The sequence below is a fragment of the Panthera leo genome, chromosome F2 (genome assembly GCF_018350215.1).
Source record: "Panthera leo isolate Ple1 chromosome F2, P.leo_Ple1_pat1.1, whole genome shotgun sequence".
Lineage (NCBI taxonomy): Eukaryota > Metazoa > Chordata > Mammalia > Carnivora > Felidae > Panthera > Panthera leo.
In genome coordinates this window covers 38,625,738-38,651,436 of record NC_056695.1, presented here as the reverse complement: position 1 = coordinate 38,651,436, position 25,699 = coordinate 38,625,738, and the positions used below count along the sequence as shown (strand labels likewise).

The 25,699-nt window shown below is 36.4% G+C and overlaps 2 long non-coding RNA genes across 2 annotated transcripts; one reads left to right on the top strand and one right to left on the bottom strand.

Moving 5' to 3' along the window:
- LOC122211201 lies at window positions 1–8,990 on the bottom strand. The gene is made up of 5 exons (XR_006198554.1): window positions 8,839–8,990; window positions 7,667–7,735; window positions 3,292–3,366; window positions 1,740–1,880; window positions 1–400 (listed from the first exon to the last, which is right to left on the bottom strand). It is a non-coding gene; the product is annotated as an uncharacterized LOC122211201 (long non-coding RNA).
- Window positions 8,986–25,699, top strand: LOC122211200. The gene is made up of 3 exons (XR_006198553.1): window positions 8,986–9,303; window positions 10,636–10,842; window positions 25,469–25,699. It is a non-coding gene; the product is annotated as an uncharacterized LOC122211200 (long non-coding RNA).

Genomic DNA, 25,699 nt, shown 5'->3' with positions numbered 1-25,699 from the left:
TATAAGTGCAGATTCAATACATAATATGACAAGGAGATTACTGAGATATCATCATTATTTTTTCTGTTATTGTTTAATGATCATTACTGTCACTAATGCTCTTAACAAGTCAACAATGACAAGGTCAGCAAAATCAGAAAGGAGATGAAAATTCAAGACATTTTCTAAAACCGCCTCTCAGCTCTTTAGGTTAAGACGCTCGTACTATATTTTCACAAACAAAATGAAAATGCACACCTTGCTTCCTTTCACCCTTAGGAATTCCCTTACAATGCCGTTCTCATCTGGAATGTCTTCCTTTCTCACCTCTATCAATTCAAACTTGACCTTTGCTTTAAGGCGCAGCTGGAACACCACCCCTCTAACAGAGCCTTCATCAATCTTTCATTCCTGGGAACACCTAAAGCAATTATGGAATGTACAGTTTAGCACTTATATTCTGTCATGTATTTTTCAACATTGTTTAATAAAATTTTCCCCTCAACTGAAAAGAGTGTCCCTTCCAGCCCCAATAACTGTACTATTTTCCCATTGGTTCATCTTTGATTGTATTTATATGTTCTAATAACTCCTAAAGAAACATCTAATTATATTGCTTTTCTTGTTACTTAAATCCATTTCTTACCTTACTCATAGTTGAAAATCGTCGGAGTCAAAATTTTGCTATTAATTCATTGTGCGATCGTAAATTTTATATATGTGTGTATCTTACCTCTTGCCTTCTTCATAATTTTCGTTTAATTTACTATGGCCAATACAATGTAATTTTACAGAGAATTGGTCATTTTAACTCAAAGATTCGAACACGGAGTCCTAGTTTTAGATTAGTTGCCTAAACAAATAAATAGGCTCTTAATAATCCTGACTTCAAAAGTCAAGAAAAAAGCACCCCTAATTTTATATCCATAAGAAAGAAATTATAAAGCATGATATAATTTTCCTGCTTCGGGGGAAAAAAATACATAATAGCTAGCATCAGGAAAGTTAAAGTTGTGGCTACAAAACATCATGTAACTAGTTTATTTGCATTTTTCTTTTGTCAACAGCCATTTGGCATCTTGTAGACAATGCTAATGTCTATACGATGCCAAAACATTTACCGTAACAGTCAACTGACACGTGAGGGGAAATCAACATGATTTCTTTCATACCCTTGGTGCTAAATCACTGGCTCAACTTATTTTTTTTAATGGAACCAGCCATATTAACTGGAAGTTTATATCCTAGTCTCTCCAATTTAGGCTAAGAGTGAGGAAAACAGGGATATTTCTTTTGTCTCTGCCAGGAGGCCCTTTGCCGCTCTGTAAAACCTACAGAGGAGTCCTGGCTAAGGGAGACAGGTCGGGTCTAGGGGCAGCCTGCTGAGGAGGAAGGGGAAATGCATTATCGATCACAGAGATTGTCTCAAGAAGCTTCTACCCGCACAAATAAAAGCTCAGCTGAAAACTGTGGTGATACTGAAAGCATGGTAAATTGATTCAGAGGAGGGGACAAACCACTTTTTGATCAGAAAAGGCCACCATTCAGCATTTTCCCTTTCCTTAAAGGTACAGAAAATAGTATTAAACTAAGCAGTAATAAGTTATGTCCTGCCATATTCTAATTACACCATAGTTGTTTTTTCCCCCCTTGCATTTGACGATAATTCCAATTCGGACAGTTTCCACTGAGGTGTAAGAACATTCCACTGTAACCTGTAAAACTTATTTTCCAAAAAAGTTCTGAGGTAAAACAAGTACCTGATACAAAAGGGAAATAAACCTTGGAGCCAGAAGCCTTGGATCCAAGCCTCCTTCCTTATTAACCGGTTCTGTTTTACCGTTACCTAGTTATGTCAGCTTGGCCCGGCTGCTTTCATTGCCTGAACTTAATTCTCTCATCTGTAAGATATAATTACCAATAACCATTTTACCACTCTGTGGCGAGAGTAAATGAAATAACACATAGACATATTCTTTGTCAACTAGAAAAAGCCAAAAAAATAAAATAAAATAAAATAAAATAAAATAAAATAGTAAAATAAAATAAAATATAAAATAAAATAAAATAAAATATAAAATAAAATAAAATATAAAATAAAATAAAATATAAAATAAAATATAAAATAAAATAAAATATAAAATAAAATATAAAATAAAATAAAATATAAAATAAAATAAAATAAAATATAAAATAAAATATAAAATAAAATAAAATATAAAATAAAATAAAATATAAAATAAAATAAAATATAAAATAAAATACAAAATAAAATAAAATATAAAATAAAATAAAATAAAATAAATATAAAATAAAATAGCAGCAGCCCAGATCACTGACTTCTTTGTTGTTATTCATACCATCAAAGAAGAAAGGGCTATAGAGCTGTCACACCTTGTCATGTACTTTTCATAGCTGCACCAAGCTTTATCAGTGTCCCTAAAAATATGGGTGCTTCAAGTTCCCACCCTCTTATGAATATTTAGTGGCAACTTGAATAAAGCAGCTGCATGATTAATTTAATTTTTCTTTTCTTTTGAAAGTTAGTGATGTGTGGGCAGAATGCATTTGGCCAGTGAAAAGTTTTTTAAAAAGTGCACAAGACGTAGAGTGCCAAACAAAGGTGGCAACCACCTAAAAAACTAAACCAACTGACTCCAGTGTAATTCAACCTGCAGTGGTCGACGACATTGTCAGATCCATAGAATCTGGAAAGCTGGAAGAAAGAAATCGAGTTCTCCTCCTCTTCCCTCATGAGATAATCCCCTCTACAGTTTCATGACCAGCTAGATGCTCTTCATTACATCCTAGTCAGGAATTTTCTTCTCCCCTCTATAGCTAATGTGTCAGCTGATCTCACTGTCATCCCTTAAATGCACGACAATTTTTCTAGATTCCTTCTGAAATTTTTTTCTAGGTATCACAAATTATGATATCCACCCCTGGCATGAGATATCAGAGAATCTTCTAGGGAGAAGGAGCAAGGGGCATGACTTTCAAAGTACTAAATATTTTCAAAAGTTCGTTCAGCCAAATGGAGATTTACACAATCCTAAATACATATCATTTGTTTATGAATGTTTCCAGGTCCCCATACAATTTTTTTTTTTACCAAATGGTAATTTTTTTAGCAGATATTCTGATACTCTCACCATACTAGTAATTTTTAAACTGTATCTTTTTATTAAGGTTGTGATATTGTAAACACAGCTTGGCTAATTTTACACATAAAATTAATGCATACGTAACCCATTAACTTAGATTCAGAAATTAATTCATAAAAATAATGTATTTTCAATTTTAAGTTCTTACCATTCTTTAAGTGCTCTAACATCACTGCTCTTCTTGTTCTACAGCCTTTTTGTCAAATGTAATCAGGGACTTTACCTGAAATATAAAGCCATAAGTTTTTCCACCCACAGGTGGAAAATTGAAGACATTTGTTTTATCAGGAGCTGGATAAAGAACAAGAAAAATTGAAAAGAGAAAAAGGAAAATTGAAAATGTTTTAACTCATATTCTCCAGGCTGCAGAAGACTGTGACTTCAAAATAAAGTACTTCCTTTTTTTACTGATTTATTTTGGTACAGGCACTCATCCTGTTTGACTCAGGAATGCTAGGCTTTTATTAGATTTCCCACTCCCAGGTACCTCTGGGAATGCTGAGAGCCGTTGTTATATGTTCTCAAAATCTTTCCTGGTACTCAGCAGTCACTTGGAAAAACCAACATCTTAACTCTGGACCCTGTTCCCTGGCTCTGAGTTGAGTTTCACTTCATGTGTGTTTCAGGGTGAGGGTGTTTCTCCCTCTTCTTTAGCTTCACCCCAAGTACAGTGACAACTTCAACCTTCAAGTCCCTAAAGAACAACGGGACTATATGATGCTTAAGAAGACTATTCCTAGAAGCAACCAGAGAAAGGAATTATAATACAGAAGACTTAGAATCGGTTGTAGTTATTTTCAGAATCTATAGTCAAGGGTCTCTTGGCACCATTTTTCCCCCTTAGATCTTACCCTGCCTCACTGCAGTAAAAGCTCAACATCCCTGTCATACTTCTCCTCTTCTACTTCATAGAGTCCTGCTTAAGTCTTGGTGGATAGGCAAGGTGAACTTTCTAAATACACCTCTTCTCCTGTAGTCTATATGCCAACTCAATGAGGCCAGAGAGAAAAGATATGACCTTTCCATCCCTCTGACTCCCCCAGGAATCCTCAATTTCAGCCCTGACTGACCTCTCCTTAGCCTGATCCATGGGGAACATGCATTCTCTTTGGGAAGAACGCTATCCCCCACCCACAGGTGGGCTTCCCTCAAGATAATTCCACAATTCAAAGAATTCTCTGTGTATTTCCAAAAGTGCGAAATGCTAAGAATTGAAAAATGTCGATGGAGTCAAGGAAGTTGAGATTAAGCCATAAAGCTCTAGTTTCTGTTTCTAGCATTTTGTGAGTAAATGCTTGCACAGGAAAACTCACAAACACATACATCCCCTAAGAACACATGAAGAAAAAATAATAGCCGATCTAAGTCAGAATCATATTATCAAAGAGAACATTTGCTATCCCAGTCTTAAGTATCATCATATGGGTTTTTCTGATTTCAGGATTTTCTCAGAAAGAAAATATAGGTAATTTTCTGTCTGAATAACTTTAAAAATCCCACAAAACTGCTCAGAGTAGACAAAAGGATCATAACAAGAGGATAAGGAGAAAAACAAAAAACAAAAAACACCTCTACCCTAGAAGGTAGAAATTAAGTTCCAGTAACTTGTTTAAGACAATTTTTTTAGAACAATTCTAGATTCATGGCAAAATTGAGAGGAAGGCACAGACATTTTTCCTACACCTACTGCCTCCACACATGCATAATCTCCCCCTTTATCAAGTCCCCCAGCAGAGTGGTACATTTGTTATAACTGATGACTCTCCACTGACACAATATAATCACCCCAAATCCACGATTTACATCAGGGTTCACGCTTGCTGTTGTCTATTCTATGGACAATGTATAATGTCCAATATTCTATTGGACAAATGTATAATGACATATATCCATCATAATAGTATCGTACAGTTTTCCCACTGCCCTAAAAATCCTCTACCTAGTCATCTCTCTCCTCCTCACAATCCTTGGCAACCACTGATCTGTTTACTCTCTCCTTAGTTTTACCTTTTCCAGAATGTCATAGAGTTAGAATCAAGTATGCAGCCTTTTCATATTGGCTTTTTTCACTTAGTAATATGCATTTAATGTTCTTCCATGGATTGTTAATTATAACTTAGTGAACATTCTATCTTATAATTTTCCTAAAGTGTGTGAACAAGTTTCTATATGGATATGCGTGTATGTTGTGTTATACTTACTCCAGATCCATAAAAATGTAGGGCAGTTTAATATTTATTTTACCACTTGCTTAAAGTTTACTAATTTCTTTATAGCACTTCCTAAATCTAAACCTTTAAAATCACTGAAAATATGTTATACTAAACTTCCAAGCAGTCACCAGCTCCATTTTCGAATAATGTCATGTACCAGGCTTTTAAAGTGTAAACATATTTTCAATATCTTTGGCCCTTTGTGGTCGATAGAATCCTATGATAACATCAAATGAGTAACACTCTAGTATAGCAAGTGTGGGCAGGACCTAGAACTGGCTTCTGACCAACGGGATATGGAAAATGCAATGGGATAGTCATGGCCCTGGTTAGGTTACATTTTATAGCAAGCGTGGATGGACATTTCAGATGTAATTAGGGCCTACAATTAGTTGGCTGTAAATTAATAAAGAGAAAGATTTTATTGGGTGGACCTGACCTAATCCATTGATGATTTTGAAAGAGGGTTTAGAAGTCAAAAACTCTCTTTCCTACCAACCTCGAACAAGCAAACTACCGTGAGTTTTACTGTTGCAAGAAAACGAATTGTGGCTAGGGCCACATAAGTTTGTGAAGAGGACACTGGGCCTCAGATGAAACTCCAGCCAAGGGAAGCCCTCACTTAAGCCCCTGTGAGATCGTGAGCAGATAGTCTAGCCAAAGTGGCCATTCCCAGATTTCTGACTCATGGAAACTGTGAGCTCCTAAGTGTGTGTTGCTTAAGCTACCGAGTTTGTACTAATTTGTTACGCAACGATAGAAAACCAATACTTCTTTAATCAGAAAACATTTATTAAGCACTTACTATGTGCCAGGAACTACTCTAGCATTGGGGGTACAACCCTCAAAAAGACAGGAAAAGTCCTTGCCCTCAAGAAAATTCTATTATGCGCTGAAGGAGTGGGTCACTGCCGTACTCCATTTAATACAACCAGCCTTTTCTCTTTTTATCTGAGTCATGTCAGTTAGTTGGATGTTTTCTGTTTCATTAGGATAACACTAGCTGCTACAACAGAGAAATCTCCATACGTCAGTGTTTTAATATAATACAAATGTATATATATATATATTTTTTTTTTTTTTTTTTCTTGCACAACAATTCTGTGAGAATGTTTGGCATATAGCATTCCACATGATTCAGGACAAAGAATCTTTCCATACTCTGACACCACCATCCCCTCCAGGTCTCATGGTATTTTGCTTACAGATTAAGCAAACACACTTCTCTTTCCCATGGAGAAAAGAAAAGTGAAAGTAGAGAAGGCACATTTGTTTCTTTATCAGTTCGGCTTGAAGTGGTGTACCTTCACTCGTATTCCATTTAGAAGAGTTCATCTCATGTAGTCAGCTGCACAACGGCTTCTTAGCAAATAATCTCCGTTATGGAAGGGGAACATGGATATTTGCTAGACAGCTGGATGTGCCTGCCAGAAATCTTAATAGCTTGATATTTGGCCTCAGGTAGACCAAACTATATTATGGTCATTGAATGGATGAATGAATGTGCTTAGGTATACATTTGGGAATGATGTAGTATGCGAATTGAGCCCATAGGGTATCATGAACATCTTGTTTTGGTTTGTGCAATCTTCCTTCTCACTTCTCGTAACACAATCTTTGTGCTTTGTCTAGAGCCATAAAACCCACTGCCAACCACTGACAGGGGAACGCACTGGCCAGGCCTTGTCATTCCAAGTGGACTGAACCAATCTGGGCCAGTCAGGGTTCTCCATGGGTTTAATAGTTGGAAGGATGCAGATATAGGGCTACCAGCAGTTGTCATGCCCTTCATAAGAAGAGCGTTCATGAGAAAGAAAACCTGAGAGACCACTAGTGAAGCCCCAACCCAATGTTATTTTATTTTCTCATTTTCATTTATCATACATCATTCGTACTTATATTTTACCTGATCTGGTTCCTAAAGAATGAGCAGCAGGGAGAGACAGGAATTAATTAACAATGAAGACAAGTGTGTGAATAATGCAAGGGAACATGTATAGAAGATGGTGGCCTGACTGGATGACAGAGAGGACAGAGGCTTAAAGGAAGGTGCAGTTGCTCAGTAAGATGGGGCCATCCCAGAAAACATCTTTAAAGCTGGAAAATTAGTGTGAGGTTTCTTCTGTGGGTGGTAGGTAGACATTAAAAATTTTGAAAAAAAAAAACAGTTATATTGGATCATAAAACTAAATTAAGAATCCATAAAACTTCAGAGTTGGAAAGACATAGAGATCATTGTATCAAACACTTCTATTCTCTCTATAATTAAGTTCAAGGTCAAAGTTGAAAGTTGGATGATTGGAAATTTACCTTGGGGGAAAATGAAAAATGGAATAGTGCAGGGTGATGTCACAGTAGGCTTGAGTTAGGAAGGCGGTCCTGAAAAAGCAAGGATGATTATTAAAAGCATTCCATAGACAGAAACAAAGTAAGGAAAAGTTACACGCATGGAGACTTTAATTAAGGAAATGGAGAAAGATGCTACCGCTGACCAAAACGAGGAAGTGGAGTGAGAATGCCAGTTCAAGGGAAATACCACCAATTCTCTTTTAGATGCACACGTTTGGAGTATGTTGAGTTTCTGAATATAGCATATCACTCGGGAAAACTTTCCAGTAGAACTAGTTACAGAGCACATATTATGGGCTAAGTACTGTGATAAATGATTTATAGATATTATCAAATTCGATCCTCACCACACTTCTTGGGGGTGTTTAACAAGATGGTTTAGCAGCTTTCCCTAAAGTTCCCCAACTACTAAGGGTCAGGGCTGGGAGTTTCGCCAAGACTCAGCTGTTTTCCAGGCTCATATTCTTGATAGTGATGTCTCCCATTATTCTGCCTTCCTGAAGTTAACCAACATGACTCCGTGACTACCTACATACAGGATCTGAAGAAGGTGAAAGGGATAGATACTCCCAAAGCATAGGTGTATATATAGATGCTTAAATTATTTATATAGACGTAACGTGGTGGCTTTGAAAAAGACATGAGTCACTTCTCAAGTTGTGATAATAAAATGAGAAAAGCGTACAGAATAAAGGCACAGTCTTAAACACCCACATCCACAAGAAAGTCCTCACCAGCAAACAAGAGCTAATAACAGAGCAGAAAAAGCAATCTCAGAAAACAGAAGATTTAGAAATGGCAGGTTTTAAAGTCTGTAATACCTTAGAAACCAAGGAAGAGGTTAAAGAAGATGGATTTGATTACTTTGGTCAAAAGCAATAAAAAAAAAAAATCAAGCTAAAATTGTGAAAAATAGATTTGGCTATTACTGTACGTAGTGATCTTAGAGGGTATAGTCCCCTATTAATGCAGAACTAGTTTGGGGTGGTTAAATAGAGAATTCGAGGTACGGAAGTAAGAACACTAGGTCTAATCCTGTTTCCACGTGGATTTTTGTCTTCATCTGTCTCTACTTCATATAATCCTAACCGCATATAATCTATATTTCTACATTCGATACTGTATCAGCATACCTATTTCATTCGGACTTTGATCCTTTGCTATTTGGTCCCCTCAACGATTCTCAGACCAGCCATTAGTTCACAGGCATCTACATGTTCTAAAAAGAACATATATTGCTGTCTGTGTTCTAAATCACAGTGACTTAGAACAGGCAGAAATCCATTACAGGGGAAACCAGTGGGAAAGAGCTGTGTCGTGATAAAGGAAAGCGGACAGCCTTGATAAAGCTTTTTAAAGGAATTCCTTCCTTTCCCCACTGTTACCTGTCTGGCCGCAAATCACTCACAGCCAGACGCAGCGAGGCTTGCAAGAGCTGACTTACTGGCAGAGACCAAACTGTGTCACTTCTCAAAGTGGGAGTAGCCAGACCTGCTGCAGAAGCAGCCTTCCTTCTAGATTTCAACATGGAATTTTTATGTGGTTGTGCGTGCTCCTCTTCGGTGTTATAAAACAGTCAAGCAAGATGAATATGGCTGGTAATTTATACTGGAAACTTGCATTGAATTATACTTGGATGACTTATTAAATGAAGGATATTATCAATATTACATCTGTCATAAATGAAAAACTCCACGTTTGAATGGATCTAATCCATTCATTGTTTTATGAGCACGCTGGCCTCCAGAGAGAGTCACAAATCCAAATGATGTTCCTGAGTGATGGATTTTATGTTCTCTTCTCAGGCATGGCTGAAAAATGTGCGAAATCCTTATGTAGAATGAGGGTTCCCCTCTGGCCAAGCATCGAAAGAGTCTTTTACAGAAAAATTTCACGCGACTATCAGAAAATGTTTCTGTCCAGCTTCAAAGATTAGGAAAGGCAAGGTGGTGAGTGGCAGATGGGTATCTCGGCGTCAGATAAACAGAACTGCATAAAACCTCTTATTTACTTAGTAGTCCCCATAAAATCATTTGATACAAGAGCCTGGATTTGGAAGTCTAGGCTTCCTCCACTCAGTGATCATTGTTTAATTCACCCATTGTGTTTTGCAACAAAGCTCAGGAAATTAAAAACTGCAACAGTTTCCTCATTTCCTTAAGCAAATTCCCTATTATATATGATATTTTGCTTTGATTTGTCATGCTTAATCTCTCTTTGGTGAACTGTAATATCTTCCATGAAAGGCAGGATCCATTTTGTGTAAACTCAAGTCTAAAATAAAAATGGCTGGCTGGCAATGTTCTTTAGAAGCTTTACACATCCTCTCTTATTTAATCCTATAAGGCCTCTATAAGATAGGTTATGTTATTATACTAATTTTCAGGTAAGAAAACTGAGGAATAGACAGTGTTGTCTGTTTCTCTCAAAATAAATAAATAAACTTCAAAAACATAAAAAAATAAAGTAAAAATTGCCTCATGTTAAACACTGGGCTTCAGAACTCTGGAACTCTCACTCTTAATCATTGACTATAAGTCCTCATAAAGGCACTTTAGAAGAAAATCTCCCAGTGTGAATATACATTATGCTACTGATTGAAAAGTGTCTAGTGTAACAGATGAAAAAGGGATCTCAACAAAGCATATCTTTTTGAAATTTCATAGTAGGAATGAGGAGTAGTAACTAAAAGCTTCAGAAAGAATAAACATCACCTACTCAGAAATGGAGAATCACATGACGTAAGGCATTTTAAACTAAGTTTCATTACTAGAAAGAAGATCACAGAGAACATTCTCAAATTTGGAAGAAGTAAATTTTAGCCTAGAATTTTATGCCCAGTCAGTCTTTTAAGCAGTAGACGATAGAATGAAGACATTTACAAACAAGTATGATCTGTGAGAACTTACCTGCTATGAATTCTTTTTTAGGGAGCTCCTTCCGAGTGAACTGCAGCAAAAGCAAATGAGCAAACCAAGAGAGAAGACACCGGATTTGGGAAACCATGACTGAGATACAAGAGTGCGATAATACCAGAATCATGTCCAGGCCCTACATCCTGAGGAATCCCGAGATCTCTGAGCCAAGACTGAAGCCAAATAAGGAAAAGCTTCAGGGGAACGTCATTAAGGAAAAAGGTAATTCATTAAAATTTTTAAATGGTGTCGTGTTTGTAAAGAAAAAAAGAAAGATGACTCTTTTAAGTCACTGACATGGAGAATGGAAGAGAAGGGATATTTCAGAGAGAGGAATTAATAGTTTGATGATGAATATACTGGGGAAAGAATTAACAATGGGCAGAAGTAAGAAAAAAGAGATTTTGAAACAGATGAGAGAATGTATGCCATGTTTCTAAGATGACGATGTTAGAAATTTATTTTATCTTTCTGACTAGGCCACCTCCAAAGTGTCTTTTTTCGACTCTCCATTATCTGACTGGGAAGATACCTTTTTTTGTGGGTGATGAAGAGGAGGAGGGATACTAAAAGGGCTTTCTTCCCCCATCCCACCTCCACCTTTAGGGAGTCACCACGGGAAGTCAACCAGATGAGAAAGAGACTAGATTTGTAAGCAGAATTGGCCAACCTGACCAAGATCTAGAGAAACTTTTTATGCAAGTTTCCAAGTCTACGCTGGTATTGCAGGGGTCAACTGGGGAAGGAGGTGAGGAGAGACACCTTTAGCAAAGGAATCAACATTGAAGCCTGGAGGAGTTAGTCAAGCCAAAGTGAGCAGTAGGGAAAACTTTCCAGGCTGAGGGAACAGCTTGGCAAGAAGTGAGAAGACCATATCACATTCTGGAAACTGATAAGAAGTTGTTCCATGTGACTAGATTGTGAAAGATCTCAGTTCATGTTTGAAAAAACACACCAAAAAGGAGGAGAGCAGTTCAGAAAATCCTTGCTGGAGGGAAGGACCTTCCAAACCTGAGCCAGTCAATGTGAAACGGTTCTGAATCCATGTCCAAACACGAGGAACTGATGTCCCAATATATCTAAAAAATAAGAAAACAGAACAAACGCATGTGAGTAGAGAGGTAAAATTTTATATATAAATCCACAAAGCGAGAAAAATAGTGGAAAGCAAATGTGATCACACTGAGTAAAAAGAATTTCCATTGTGCTCAGACATGACGAAGAATCAGCTATAGGTCTGGAAGCCTGAAGTAACAGGAAGAGCGTTTGTAAACTACTTTCTCGTTATGACAGTCATGAACATTGGATGTTCCTATTCCAGATGGTAACGCTGGTTGCCCCCAGGGTGCGTTGGGGCTATGGCTCCAGGTGATGCCTGGGGGAAGAGTGTGTACAGGATGGAGTCAGGAAGTGAATGCCCCTTGCACAGTCTCTGTTCAGATCAACGTAGCTGGGCCAGTAAACAGGGACCTGAGGTGAGGCTCGCTAACCTAGAGGAGACCATTTGAAGTCTAGTCAAAATAGCAATCGCTCAAAGACAACCACTGCCCTCTGAAATTTGAACAGTGACAGGAATCAAAATTAATTGCGGACATTTAGGACGTTTTCTGATCCACACCAGTATCACATCAAAAGCGTTGTGTTTCTTACTCTAGGGGTACACGAGCATGTGTGTTTTTCACACAAAGGTTGTATTTGCTGCTTATGCTTTTCTTACTAACCATGTTCCACATATTTTGGCTGCCTCTGTATTCTGCTACCATTCCATAACCATGAGAGGAGAGAATAGAAGAAATTATTCAGGAAGTGAGTCAGCCGTCATTTTGACAAAGTACACTTAAACGTCTTATGGGAGCTCCTTCACCCTCCAGAAGGAGACACAGACTGTGGACTTCTGATAGCAAAGTCACAGTTGTGGGGAATATAGCTTTTAGCAAGAGGAAAAGGCTGAGGCCTAGAGAAAAGAAGGCCAGGAGGAAGCAACGTGGGGTTTTTAGGAGAACAGGAAGTGTTTGAGAAGCACATGTGGGCAATGGATTTTGCTGGATTAGAAGTTCGGGGACAAACGTTTATACGAAAAATAACACGCACATTTATCTGTAATACAATCTCTGCATATATCCCCTGAAAATCCAAGTGGTTGAGGATTCTGTGGCGTGAGGCCTCAGTCATTTCTCTTTCCCTTAGGGACATAATTAATACTCATTACCACTAAAATAAAATAACTAATAAATACTTTTAAAGTACTCACTAGATATCTATATACAATGGCTTCAAGATAGAATATATCTCTTTGAAAGCACAGAATTCTTTTGTAAAAGGAGAATAATGAGGGTATTTTTCAAAAATTAAAAAAAGGGAAGATACATGCAAACTCTACTACATTTTTCTCTTATTACAAGTAGATTATGAATTCCTTTTATAAAATTTAGAAAGTACAGATTAGCAAAACTACACCCAGGTTTTCCTACAAAACAAATTTGAATCACCTCCTAAGCATACCATGAATATACTTACTTATCACTAACTGGTCTCCACAAAATCATTTTTTTTTCCAATATATGAAATTTATTGTCAAATTGGTTTCCATACAACACCCAGTGCTCATCCCAAAAGGTGCCCTCCTCAATGCCCATCACCCACCCTCCTCTCCCTCCCACCCCCCATCAACCCTCAGTTTGTTCTCAGTTTTTAACAGTCTCTTATGCTTTGGCTCTCTCCCACTCTAACCTCTTTTTTTTTTTTTTTTTTCCTTCCCCTCCCCCTTAACTTTCTGTTAAGTTTCTCAGGATCCACATAAGAGTGAAACCATATGGTATCTGTCTTTCTCTGTATGGCTTATTTCACTTAGCATCACACTCTCCAGTTCCATCCACGTTGCTACAAATGGCCATATTTCATTCTTTCTCATTGCCACGTAGTATTCCATTGTGTATACAAACCACAATTTCTTTATCCATTCATCAGTTGATGGACATTTGGCTCTTTCCATAATTTGGCTATTGTTGAAATTGCTGCTATAAACATTGGGGTACAAGTGCCCCTGTGCATCAGTACTCCTGTATCCCTTGGGTAAATTCCTAGCAGTGCTATTGCTGGGTCATAGGGTAGGTCTATTTTTAATTTTCTGAGGAACCTCCACACTGCTTTCCACAAAATCATTTTTAATGATGGTTTACCATTCCATTTTATGAATATTCTATAATTTATATTATCAGTTATCAGTGGTTGGATATTTGGCTTCCTTTTGCTCCCTCCTCTTCTTCATTTATTGCTTTTAGAACAAATAAGGCTGGTTTTTGATATTTCTTACCCATTTTTAAAATTTTTCAAAGCTTCAAAGGAAAAACAAGGGAAAACACTGTATCTCTATATACGTGGGTACATGATCTGTATGCATTAACAATTAAAAAATAAAATAAAAACGGCCCTTTAAAAAATTGCCATTGCCTTGGCCAAGAATTAAAACACTTAAAATGGGGCTGCCTGAGTGGCTCAGTCGGTCGAGCCTCTGACTTCAGCTCAGGTTATGATCTCGCGGTCCATGAATTCGAGCCCTGTGTCGGGGTCTGTGCTGAGAGTTCAGAGCCTGGAGCCTGTTTCAGATTCTGTGTCTCCCTCTCTCTCTCTGCCCCTCCCTGCTTGCTTGCTTTCCCTCTCAAAAAATGAATATTAAAAAATAATTTAAAAATACTTAAAATGATTACAAGAAGAAACGTAACCATTTCTTTTGGTTAAAATGCTAAAATCAATGTACGCAGTTATCTAGTGGGGATGAAAGTTGCGTGTGACAAGAAATATCTGGTCTATGTGAAGATCTATCAAACATCTACAAAGGGAAAGAAGACTTGATTGACATCCTCAATTGACATCCCACATTCAGATTTATGTTATTAAAATAATAGATTACTTAGGGTAGAGAAGGAAGTGTCATTTTTTTTTTCCAAATTCAGTCTGACAGGGAGGTGTTAGGCCTAAGAGCTTATAAGAAACCTTTAAAAATTAAACTTATTTTCATTTCTGCTTGAATAAAAAGTTATTTTGAAATACATCTCTTAGATGTGCAATTGTACAATGTACCTGCCTTCCACTAGTTTTTAAGTTTTATTTTATTTATTTTGGGGGGTAAGGGGCAAAGAAACAGAAGTGCAAGCAAGAATCATCCGCCCTGTCAGTACAGAGCCCCATGAGGGGCTCAGTCTCAAGAACCGTAAAATTGTGACCTGAGCAGAAATCAAGAGTCAGACACTTAACCAACTGAACTACCCAGGTGCCCCTGCCTTAAAATTATTTATTGACTTAGGATATATCCCAAACTTGGTAGTTTCTTCATGGTCTAATGTTAATGAACTCTCATAAGTAAAATTTCTGACTCAGTAGGAAGCTGGGCTTCTAGAATATGAATTCAAACACTCTCCTTTTACTCGTCAGCCTATGGTGTTTACACATATGGGTACATCTGCTATTGCTCTAAGAGTGCATTACACCCTCCTGCTTATCCTGCTCTCTCATTAGACAGGAAACTTCTTGAGGACTGGAACCTTATCTTTCATGTCTTTGGGTCTTCGTTTTGTTAAATAAATTAATCGTCAAATTGCCTCTTTGTTGAGTTGGCAGGCGTACATCTTCAAATACATTTGGTAGAAAGGACACTGGCTTCTGGAAGAATATAAAACTATTCTAGGGGCACCTGGGTGGCTCAGTCGTTAAGCGTGTGACTTCAGCTCAGGTCACGATCTCGAGGTCCGTGAGTTCGAGCCTCGCGTCGGGCTCTGGGCTGATGGCTCAGAACCTGGAGCCTGCTTCCGATTCTGTGTCTCCCTCTCTCTCTGCCCCTCCCCCGTTCATGCTCTGTCTCTCTCTGTCCCAAAAATAAATAAACGTTAAAAAAAAATAAAAATAAAATAAAACTATTCTAAATGTTCTGTTTTGTACTTTGTCACCACTTATTTATCTGTTCTCAAGTACTCATGGCTAAGGTATTTTAGGCAAGAAAATAAAACATGACGTGACAATGAAAACAGCTTGAGATTAAGCTGACCCTCACACTTATCCCATGAAAAATAAAACTGAGCCCTCCGTATTCGATCTAGTTATTGAAATGGATGACAGATAATCCCACAGTAAGATGATACTAACAAATAAATTTTAGGCTTCCATGTTGAGGTGGGAAGATTTTCTATATTTCTCTCAATCTCCTTTCTGGTGTTTTTAGAACTCATCTTCTATATTTGGGTCCATAAAGTTGGGAAGTTCAATGACCCTGAAGAATAAATGAGCAAATAATAAGGTGAATGTGAGACTTGGTAGACTATAATTGAAACCCTTTTTTCTTCTAAACATAAGAATTACTTTTACTCACATTTTCCTTTAGACACAGACTATTAAACTGTACTTGAACTCCTTGTTTTAAAACATATATCACTACTATCCACATCAGGCTCTTTGCTAAGAAGTCTGTACTGTGCCAATAGCAAAGATGATATGCAGGACAGGGTTGAATATCAAAATGTGTCTCTTTGTTGACAACATTTTGTGCAGGTTGAGTCACTCATACAAAAGGAAATTATTTACTTCATTTCTATTTATTTACAATATCTTAGAAATGATTTGATGGCAAGCCATTGTCACTAAAAGAGAAAGAGTGACATCTGGTGGAATAACTTAAATTTATCCCAAAGTCCTGTCCTTAACATTTCTACTCTCTCGAAATAAGTGTTTAAAATACACGTTCTCTTCCTGGAGAACAAATGTGTCTCTATGATGGGAACTGGCACCTGCTCTGTATCTTGATATGATTTTATGGTACCAATACCAGTAACAAATTCCCTTCTGAAAATAAAAATATGGTGATTCCTCAGTAGCTGTCCATAACAATAAATCTTTAAAAAAAAAGAAGAAGAAAGAAAAAAAAACTGATTATAAGAATTTGAATCCTCTACCCTTCTAGCTATTTGAACAATGCAACTTGAAAGCAGCAAGCTATAAGCTATGTACAAAAGTATATAAACATGCTCATATATATGTATGTATATTATATTTTTATATACAGATCTTCCTTAATGATGAGGTTTTGTCCCAATAAACTCACGGTAAGTTGACAAAGCACTTAATACACCTAACCTATTGAACATTACAGCTTAGCCTAGCTTCGGGTTTAGATGCTCAGAACATTTACATTAGCCTAGAGTCGGACAAAATCATCCAACACAAAGCCTGTTTTATAATAAAGTGCTGAATGTCTCATGTAATTTACTGAATACTGCACTGAAAGTATAAAACAGAATGGGTCATATGGGTACACAATGTAAGTACATTGCAAGTACTTACATTGTAAGTACATTGTTGTTTATCCTTGCGATCACACATATGACTGGGAACTGCAGCTAGCCCCTGTCCTGCATCACGGAAGAGTATTGTACCACAGTTTGGTAGCCCAGGAAAAGATCCAAATTCGAAACTTGAAGCATGATTTGTACTGAATGCATATTTCTTTCTCACTATCGTAAAGTTGAAAATTTATAAGTCAAACCATTGTAAGGCAGGGACCATCTATACGATGTATTTAGTATAATTATATATGTGTAATATATAAACATAATTGTGAGTAAAGGCAATATGGAGGAAAGTGCAATATGATTTTATAATGTTCAAGAGGGGTTGACCCAGACCATCATAAATTTATAGGTCTTCAAATGCCTGTGGAGCATATAATTTTTTAATTAAATAATAAATGAATATGAATAGTGAACCACGAAATAGCCATAAATTACAATGTCCAACACCATACAGCAGCCACAAAGGGTTAATGTTTCCATGATTATTAATTGTACTAGATGTCCTGGAATGTGAGTTATTTGCAAGAATTGTGTACTACAAATTAAAGCCAATGGTCTCTGTAGGTTACATGGAGTGCAATCTTGAGAGATAGTCACAGTCTTAGACTTCGATTCCCACAGACCTGGGTTAAAATCCTGGTTCCACTAGCTGTATAAATTGAACAAGTTACATAATGTCTCTGTATCTTACGATCTCAACCAGAAAAATGGGGACAAATATCAATGGAGTTGTGGGTATTAATTGAAAAATATACGTAATACATTTCAGCAGGGTGACTAGAAAACAGTACTTATTTGTCATTGGTATGGTTAGTCTATTAAACCCTTTGTGTTTCACATATTTAACTGTAATATACTGTGTGACATAATATGTTATATTACAAATTTATTGTTGTGTAAAAGTTTCTTGGAAGGTACTGTTTTATGTTAATAAGAAATGTCAGAACTACACAGTATTTGAGAGCTTGAAGTTGAGAAAAAGGAACTTGGAGCAGACAGATAATGCAGAGGATATTAATAGTAAATTATTCTCAAACAGATAAGATACCTCATTCATAAAATAAAAAACAGAATGCTGTAAGAACAGAATTTTTAAAGAATGAGGAATAGCTCTTTGGAATTCAAAATACAGTAATGGAAATAAACATTTTGATAGACTAACTGAATGATAAAATTGTGGAACATTCCAGAATATAGAAAAAAATTCAAAGAGATGACCAATAAAAAAGACAACATAAGAAAAATAGAAGATGCAGGTACAACATTTGGCTAATAAAAGTTCTAGAAAGGAAATGAAAAAACAGACATCCAAAATTTGTTTTCAAAAAACTAATGAAGAACATAAAAATTTCCCAGAATTAAAGGCCAGTTGAAGTTGCTAAAGTCTCCCATACAATGAATTTAAAAATTTGCACATTAATGAATATCATTGAGAAATTTCAGACTAATAAGAATAGAGAGAATTTATTGAAAAATTATCAGAAGGAAAACCAACAAACAAATTTAGAATATACACAGACTTCTTAACAATAGTTGTTGAAATTAGAAAACAATAGTGTAATACATGCCTTGTTATGTACAAGGAAACCAACCCCCTAAGGCAATCAGCAGATTTCTCAGAAGAAACTTTGCAAACAAGGCTAGAGTACCATGACATATTCAAAGTGCTGAAAAGAAAAAAGCTTACAATCAAGAATACTCTATACAGCAAGGTTATCATTCATATTTGAAAGAGAAATAAAAAGTTTCCAAGACAAGCAAAAGCTAAAAGAGTTCATCACTATGAAACTGCCCTTAGAAACAATAGTGAAGGGATTTTGTTAAGCTAAAAAAAAATGGCACTCATTAATAATAAGAAAGCACACAAAAGTAAAAAAAAATCTCACTGGAAAGGTAAATATATAGTAAAGGTTGTGGATTAATTACTTATAAAGGTACTAAGAAAGTCAAAAGACATAAGTAGTAAAACCGACTAAAACTACAATAACTAGTGAAGAGATACATAAAATAAAAAGACATAGAAAGTGACATCAGAAAAATAAAATATGAGCAGGTGAGTAAAAATATAGAGTTATGGAATATATATAAACTTCAGTTTCTATCAACTTAAAATAGACTATTGTAAACATAGAATGAAAAATGTGAACTTCACCATAACCACAAAGAAAAAATTTATAGTAAATACACAAAAGAAAATGTGAAAGTAATCTAAACATAACACAAAAAAATCATCAAACCACAAAGGAAGAGAGAAAGAGAAAAATAAAGGAACAGAGAGAAACTATAAAAACAACCAGAAAACAATTAACAAAATGACGGTCAATACATATCTATTAATAATTACGCTAAAAATAGAGTAAATTCTCCAATCAAAAGACATAGAGTGGCTGAATAGCTTCAAAAAAATGGGACACATCTATATACTCTCTACAACACACTCACTTCAGGAGCAAGGATACAAACAGACTAAAAGTGAAGGGATGGAAAAAAATATTTCATGCAATGGAAATGAAAAGAAAGCTGGTGTAGCTGTATTCATATCAGACAAAGTAGACTTTAAAACAAAGACTGTAATAAGAGACAAAGAGGGACAGTGCATAACGATAAAGGGATCAATCCAGCAAGAAGATATAGCATTTACAAATATATATGCCCCCAGCAAGAAGATATAGCATTTACAAATATATATGCCCCCAACATAGAGAACCAAAATATATAAAGCAAATATTAACAGACCTAGTGGGAGAAATTGACAGCAATTCAAACATTTGTTTTGCCACAGTGGTATAAAACTAGATATAAATAAGAAGAAGAAAAATGGAAAAAGTACAAATACATGAAGATTAAACAACATGTTCCTGAACAACTACTGGGTCATAAAATAAATCAAGGGAGAAATAAAAAAATTACCTAAGACAGATGAAAAGAGAAATGCAACGTATCAAAATCCATGGGATGCAGCAAAAGCTGTTATAAAAGAGAAGTTCATAGCAATACAAACCTACTCAAGAAATGAGAGAAATATCAAATAACTTCACATTGGAACTGAAAAAAGAGAATAAGAAAGTCCAACTTTAGTAGAAGGAAGAAAAGAATAAAGATCAAAACAAAAATAAATAAAATAGAGACAAAAAACACAATAGAAATGATCAATGAGACTAAGAGCTGTTTCTTCGAAAAGATAAAGATTGACAAACATCTACCAAGAAAAAAGAGAGAGAGTTCCAATAAATGAAATCAGAAATGAGATAGAAGTTACAATTCATACCACAGAAATATAAAGGATCATAAGACTACTAGGAATATGCCAACAAATTGAACAATCTAAAAGATGTGAATAGATTTGTAGAAATTTAAACCTTCTCAGAGTAAATCATGAAGAGATAGAAAATCTGAATAAACAAATTACTCATAAGGAGATTGAATCAGTAATCAAACATGTCCCAACAAACAAAATCCAGGATCAGATGGCTTCTCACTGGTAAGTTCTACCAAACATTCCAGGATGATTTAATATAGCTACCCTTCTCAAATTCTTCCAAAACATTGAAGAGGAGAGAAATATCCAAACTCATTTTATAAGGCCAGCCTTACCCTGGTACCAGAAATAGACAAGGACCAAGGACAAGCTGAAAGCTTTTGTTTGAAATCAGGAACAAGACAAGGATGCCCATTATTCCCATTTTCATTCAACTTAACATTGGGTGTCCCAGCCACAGCAATTAGGCAGGAAAAAGAAATAAAAGGCATACAAATTGGAAATAAAGAAGTAAAACTGTCACTATTTGCAGATGAAATAATACTATATACATAAAACCCAAACTTCACCAAAAATCTGTTAGAACTCATAGATAAAATCAGTAAATTTGCAGGATACAAAGTTAGTAACAAAAATCTGTTGCATTTCTAGAAGTAAAAACAAACTACTAGAAAGAGAAACCAAGAAAACAATTCTATTTCAATTGTATCCAAAAAAATAAAATACCTAGGAATAAATTTAACTAAGGAGATAAAGGATCTATACACTGAAAACTGTAAGACATTGATGAAAAAAATTAGAGACACAAATGGAAAGATATTCCATACTTATGAATTTGAAGAATTAATATTGTTAAAATGTCCACTATCTGGGGCACATGTGTGGCTCAGTTGGTTAAGTGTCTGACTTCAGCTCAGGTCATGTCTCATGGTTTGTGGGTTCGAACCCTGCATTGGGCTCTGTGCTGAACACTCACTCAGAGCCTGGAGCCTGCTTTGGATTCTGTGTCTCCTTCTCTCTCTGCCCCTCCCCGCCTCGTGCTCTGTTTATCAAAAGTAAATTTTTAAAAAATGTCCATACTATCCAAAACAATCTACAGGTTCGATATAACCTGTGTCAAAAATCCAATCGCATTTTTCACAGAACTAGAACAGATAACTTTGTAAGGAACCACAAAAGACCCTGAATTGTCTAAACCATCCTCAGAAGGAGGATCTCAGATGTATCACTCTCTTCGATTTCAAATTATACTATGAAGGTATAGTAATCAAAACAGTATGGCATAAAAACAGACACAGAGCTGCTCTATTCCACAGAGCAGTGGAACAGAATAAAGAGGCCAGAAATAAATGCACATACATACGGCCAGCTGATTCACTACAAAAGATGCAAAGATATACAATGGTGACAGGATAGTCTTTTCAGTATATGGTGCTGGGTAAACTGGACAGCTATATGTAAAAAGAAGGAAAGCAGGCTGGAAGGACAGAAGAAATTGGACCACTATTTTACACCATATACATAAATTAGGACTCAAAATGGATTAAAGATTTGAATGTAAGATCTCAAATCATAAAATCCCAGGAAGAAAATATAGGTGATAAACTCCTTAACATTGATCTTAGCAATTGTTTTTGGACCTGACTCCAAAGGCAAGGAAAACAAAAGCAAAGCTAAGCTATTGGGAGTTTATCAAACTAAAAACCTTCTGTACAGCGAAGGAAACAGTCAACAAAATGAAAGGGCAACCTGATCAATGGGAGAAGATATTTGTCAATCATATATCCAAGAAGGGGTTAATATCCAAACTATATAAAAAACTCACACAAGAAAATCCAATTAAAGAATGGGCAGAAGAGGGGCACCTGGGTGGCTCAGCTGGTTAAGCATCAGACTCCTGGTTTCAGCTTAGGTCATCATCTCATGGTTCGTGAGTTCGAGCCCCAAGAGGGTCTCTGTGCTGTCAGGGAGGAGCCTGCTTAGCACTCCCTCCTGCACTCTTTCTCCACCCCTGCCCCGCTCACTCACACTCTCATTCTCTTTCTCAAAATAAATAAATAAACATTAAAAAATAAAAGAATGGGCAGAGGATCTAAATACACATTTTCCAAAGTAAACATACAGATGGCCAACAGGCACATGAAAAGATGTTCAACATCACTAAGTATCAGGGAAATTCAAATACAAACCACAAGGAGATATTATCTTACCTCTCAGAATGGCTACTACAAAATAGACAAAAAATAACAAGTATCGGTGAGAATGCTAAGAAACGGGAATCCTTGTGCACTATTGGTGGGAATATAAACTGGTGCAGTCACTATGAAAAACAGTATGGAGTTTCCTTAAACAATTAAAAATAGAGATACTATATAATTCAGTAATTTCATTACTGGGTACCTATCTGAAGAAAATGAAAACACTAATTTGGAAATATATGTACATCCCTATGTTCATTGTAGCATTTTTTACAATAGCCATGATATGGAAGCAACCTACGTGTACAATAGATGAATGGATAAAGAATATGTGCTGTGTGTGTGTGTGTGTGTGTGTGTGTGTGTGTGTATAATGTGGTGTGTGTGTGTGTATGTGTATGTGAGTGTGTGTGTATATATATATAAATATATATATACTATATACTATATACTATATACTACGATGGAAGACTACTCAGTCATAAAAAGAACAAAATCTTGCCATTTGTGACAATACTTTCTGGTTTTTTTTTTATGTTTATTCATTTATTTTGAAAAAGTGAGAGCATGTGCAGGCAAGGGATGGGGAGAAAGAGAATCCCAAGCAGGTTCTATGCTGTCATCACAGAGCCTGCTGCAGGGCTCGATCTCACGAACCTCGAGATCATGACCTAAGCCAAAACCAAGAGTCTGATGCTTAGCCAACTGAGCCACCCAGACACGCTGAGGGTGTTTCTTTTAAAAAGCAGAGTATGCATGATATTTTGAAATAGAGAGGCATACCAGAAGAATAAATGAAAATAGTCCTAAGAGGTTTACTTCTAGTGAGCAAGTATTAAGGTGGGGTGTGGGAAGATAACTGTAGTTTGTTTTTAATTATGTGTTTTATAGTATATTTTTCTCTGTAAACTGTGTGTGTGTGCATGTGTGTGTATTACTGTGATAACTATTTTTTTTAATTTTTATTTTATTTTTTTTCAATTCTTTTTTTTATTACTTTTTATTTATTTAATTTACATCCAAATTAGTTAGCATATATTGCAACAATGATTTCAGGAGCAGATTTCTTATTTCCTCTTACCCATTTAGCCCATCCCCCCTCCCACAACCCCTCCAGGAACCCTCTGTTTGTACTCTATGTTTAAGAGTCTCTTCTGTTTTGTCCCCCTCCCTGTTTTTATATGATTTTTGCTTCCCTTCCCTTATGTTCATCTGTTCTGTGTCTTAAAGTCCTCATATGTATGAAGTCATATGATATTTGTCTTTCTCTGACTAATTTCACTTAGCATAATACCTTCTAGTTCCATCCACGTACTTGCAAATGGCGAGATTTCATTCTGTTTGATTGCCAAATAGTACTCCATTGTGTATATATACCACATCTTTATCCATTCATCCATCAATGGACATTTGGGCTCTTTCCATACTTTGATTATTGTCGATAGTGCTGCTATAAATATGGGGGTGCATGTGTCCCTTTGAAACAGCATACCTGTATCCCTTGGATAAATACCTAGTAGTGCAATTGCTGGGTCAGAGGGTAGTTCTATTTTTAATTTTTTGAGGAACTTCCATACTGTTTTCCAGAGTGGCTGTACCAGCTTGCATTCCCACCAACAATGCAAAAGAGATCCTCTTTCTCCGCATCCTCGCCAACATCTTTTGTTGCCTGAGTTGTTAATGTTAGCCATTCTGACAGGTGTGAGGTGGTATCTCGTTGTGGTTTTGATTTCTATTTCCCTGATGATAAGCGATGTTGAGCATTTTTTCATGTGTCAGTTGGCCATCTGGATGTCTTCTTTGGAAAAGTGTTTATTCATGTCTTTACCCATTTCTTCACTGGATCATTTGTTTTTTGGGTGTTGAGTTTGCAGAGTTCTTTGTAGATGTTGGATACTAGCCCTTTATCTGATATGTCATTTGCAAATATCTTCTCCCATTCTGTCGGTTGCCTTTTAGTTTTGCTGATTGTTTCCTTCACTGTGCAGAAGCTTTTTATTTTGATGAGGTCCCAGTAGTTAATTTTTGCTTCTGTTTCCCTTGCCTCCAGAGATGTGCTGAGTAAGAAGTTGCTGCGGCCAAGATCAAAGAGGTTTTTGCCTGCTTTCTCCTCGAGGATTTTGATGGATAACTATTTATTTTTAAACAAAATTTCTTTCTTGGGGCACCTAGGTGGCTCAGTCATTTAAGCGTCCAACTCTTGGTTTCAGCTCAGGTCATGATCTCACGGTGGTTAGATCGAGCAGAGTCGGGCTCTGTGCTTGGGATTCTCTCTCCCTCTCTCTCTGCCACTCCCCTGCTCAGGCGTGCTTTCTCTGTCTCTCTCTCTCTGTGTGTGTCTCTCTCTGTCTCTCTCTCTCAAATAAATAAATGAACTTTAAAAAACAAAAAGAACATTTATTTCTTCTGCTGACCTGACATATGCCTTCTTACCTTCTGGTCCTAATTACAGTCTCCAGAAGAAAATAATAATAATAATAATAATAATAGTCTCTCTTCACCGTAACTATCTTTCAAGTACTTTAAACCAGAGCTCGTGTTCTTCCTTCAGTTTTCATTTATAAGATAAGGGTAAAATTGCTCAGGTCATTCAACCACACCTCACATGAAATCATTCCCTTCCCTCATCTGATTGTTTTCCTCTGTACTCAAGAGAGTGGTGTCCAGAACCAAGGCTGATACTCTGGATATAGTCTAGCTAATTTGCAGCAACGCTATCACTACTTTCATTCTGTATATTGTGATCCATTAAGGCAACAAAGATCACATTAACTTTCTTAGAAGTTAAACTGCATTAATGCTTCGTATTGAAATCTTAGAGCCTTTTCCACACGTGTGATTTTTAAGTCACCTGTCCTATATTTACATCTGTGTGGTTTTCATTTTCGTGGAGGACCTTACATTTCTATCTATTAACGTGTGACTTATTAAAGTCCCCGTATTGTCCAACTGAAAAGAAAATATATTTGGCTTTTCATTTACTCACAGAAAATATTAGCTATTTCTTCCAAATTTGTGCCCCTCATATATTTGATAACTGTTCTTTCATTCAGGTCTTGAGTAAAACTGACGAACCCCAGCCAAGCTCAGAAGACCAAGCCCTTCAGCCACCAGAACGTGCGTTTCAGGTTAACAGCCATCTATTAATCAGCCTTACATTACAAGTTGTCCGCCCATTGGAAGTTCATCAGATCTAACCAAGCACCAGATACTTCAAGTACACGACAGTCCTTTCTATCTTAGTTACTTATTAGCCAGGTCATTAAAAAGATAAATTAATACAA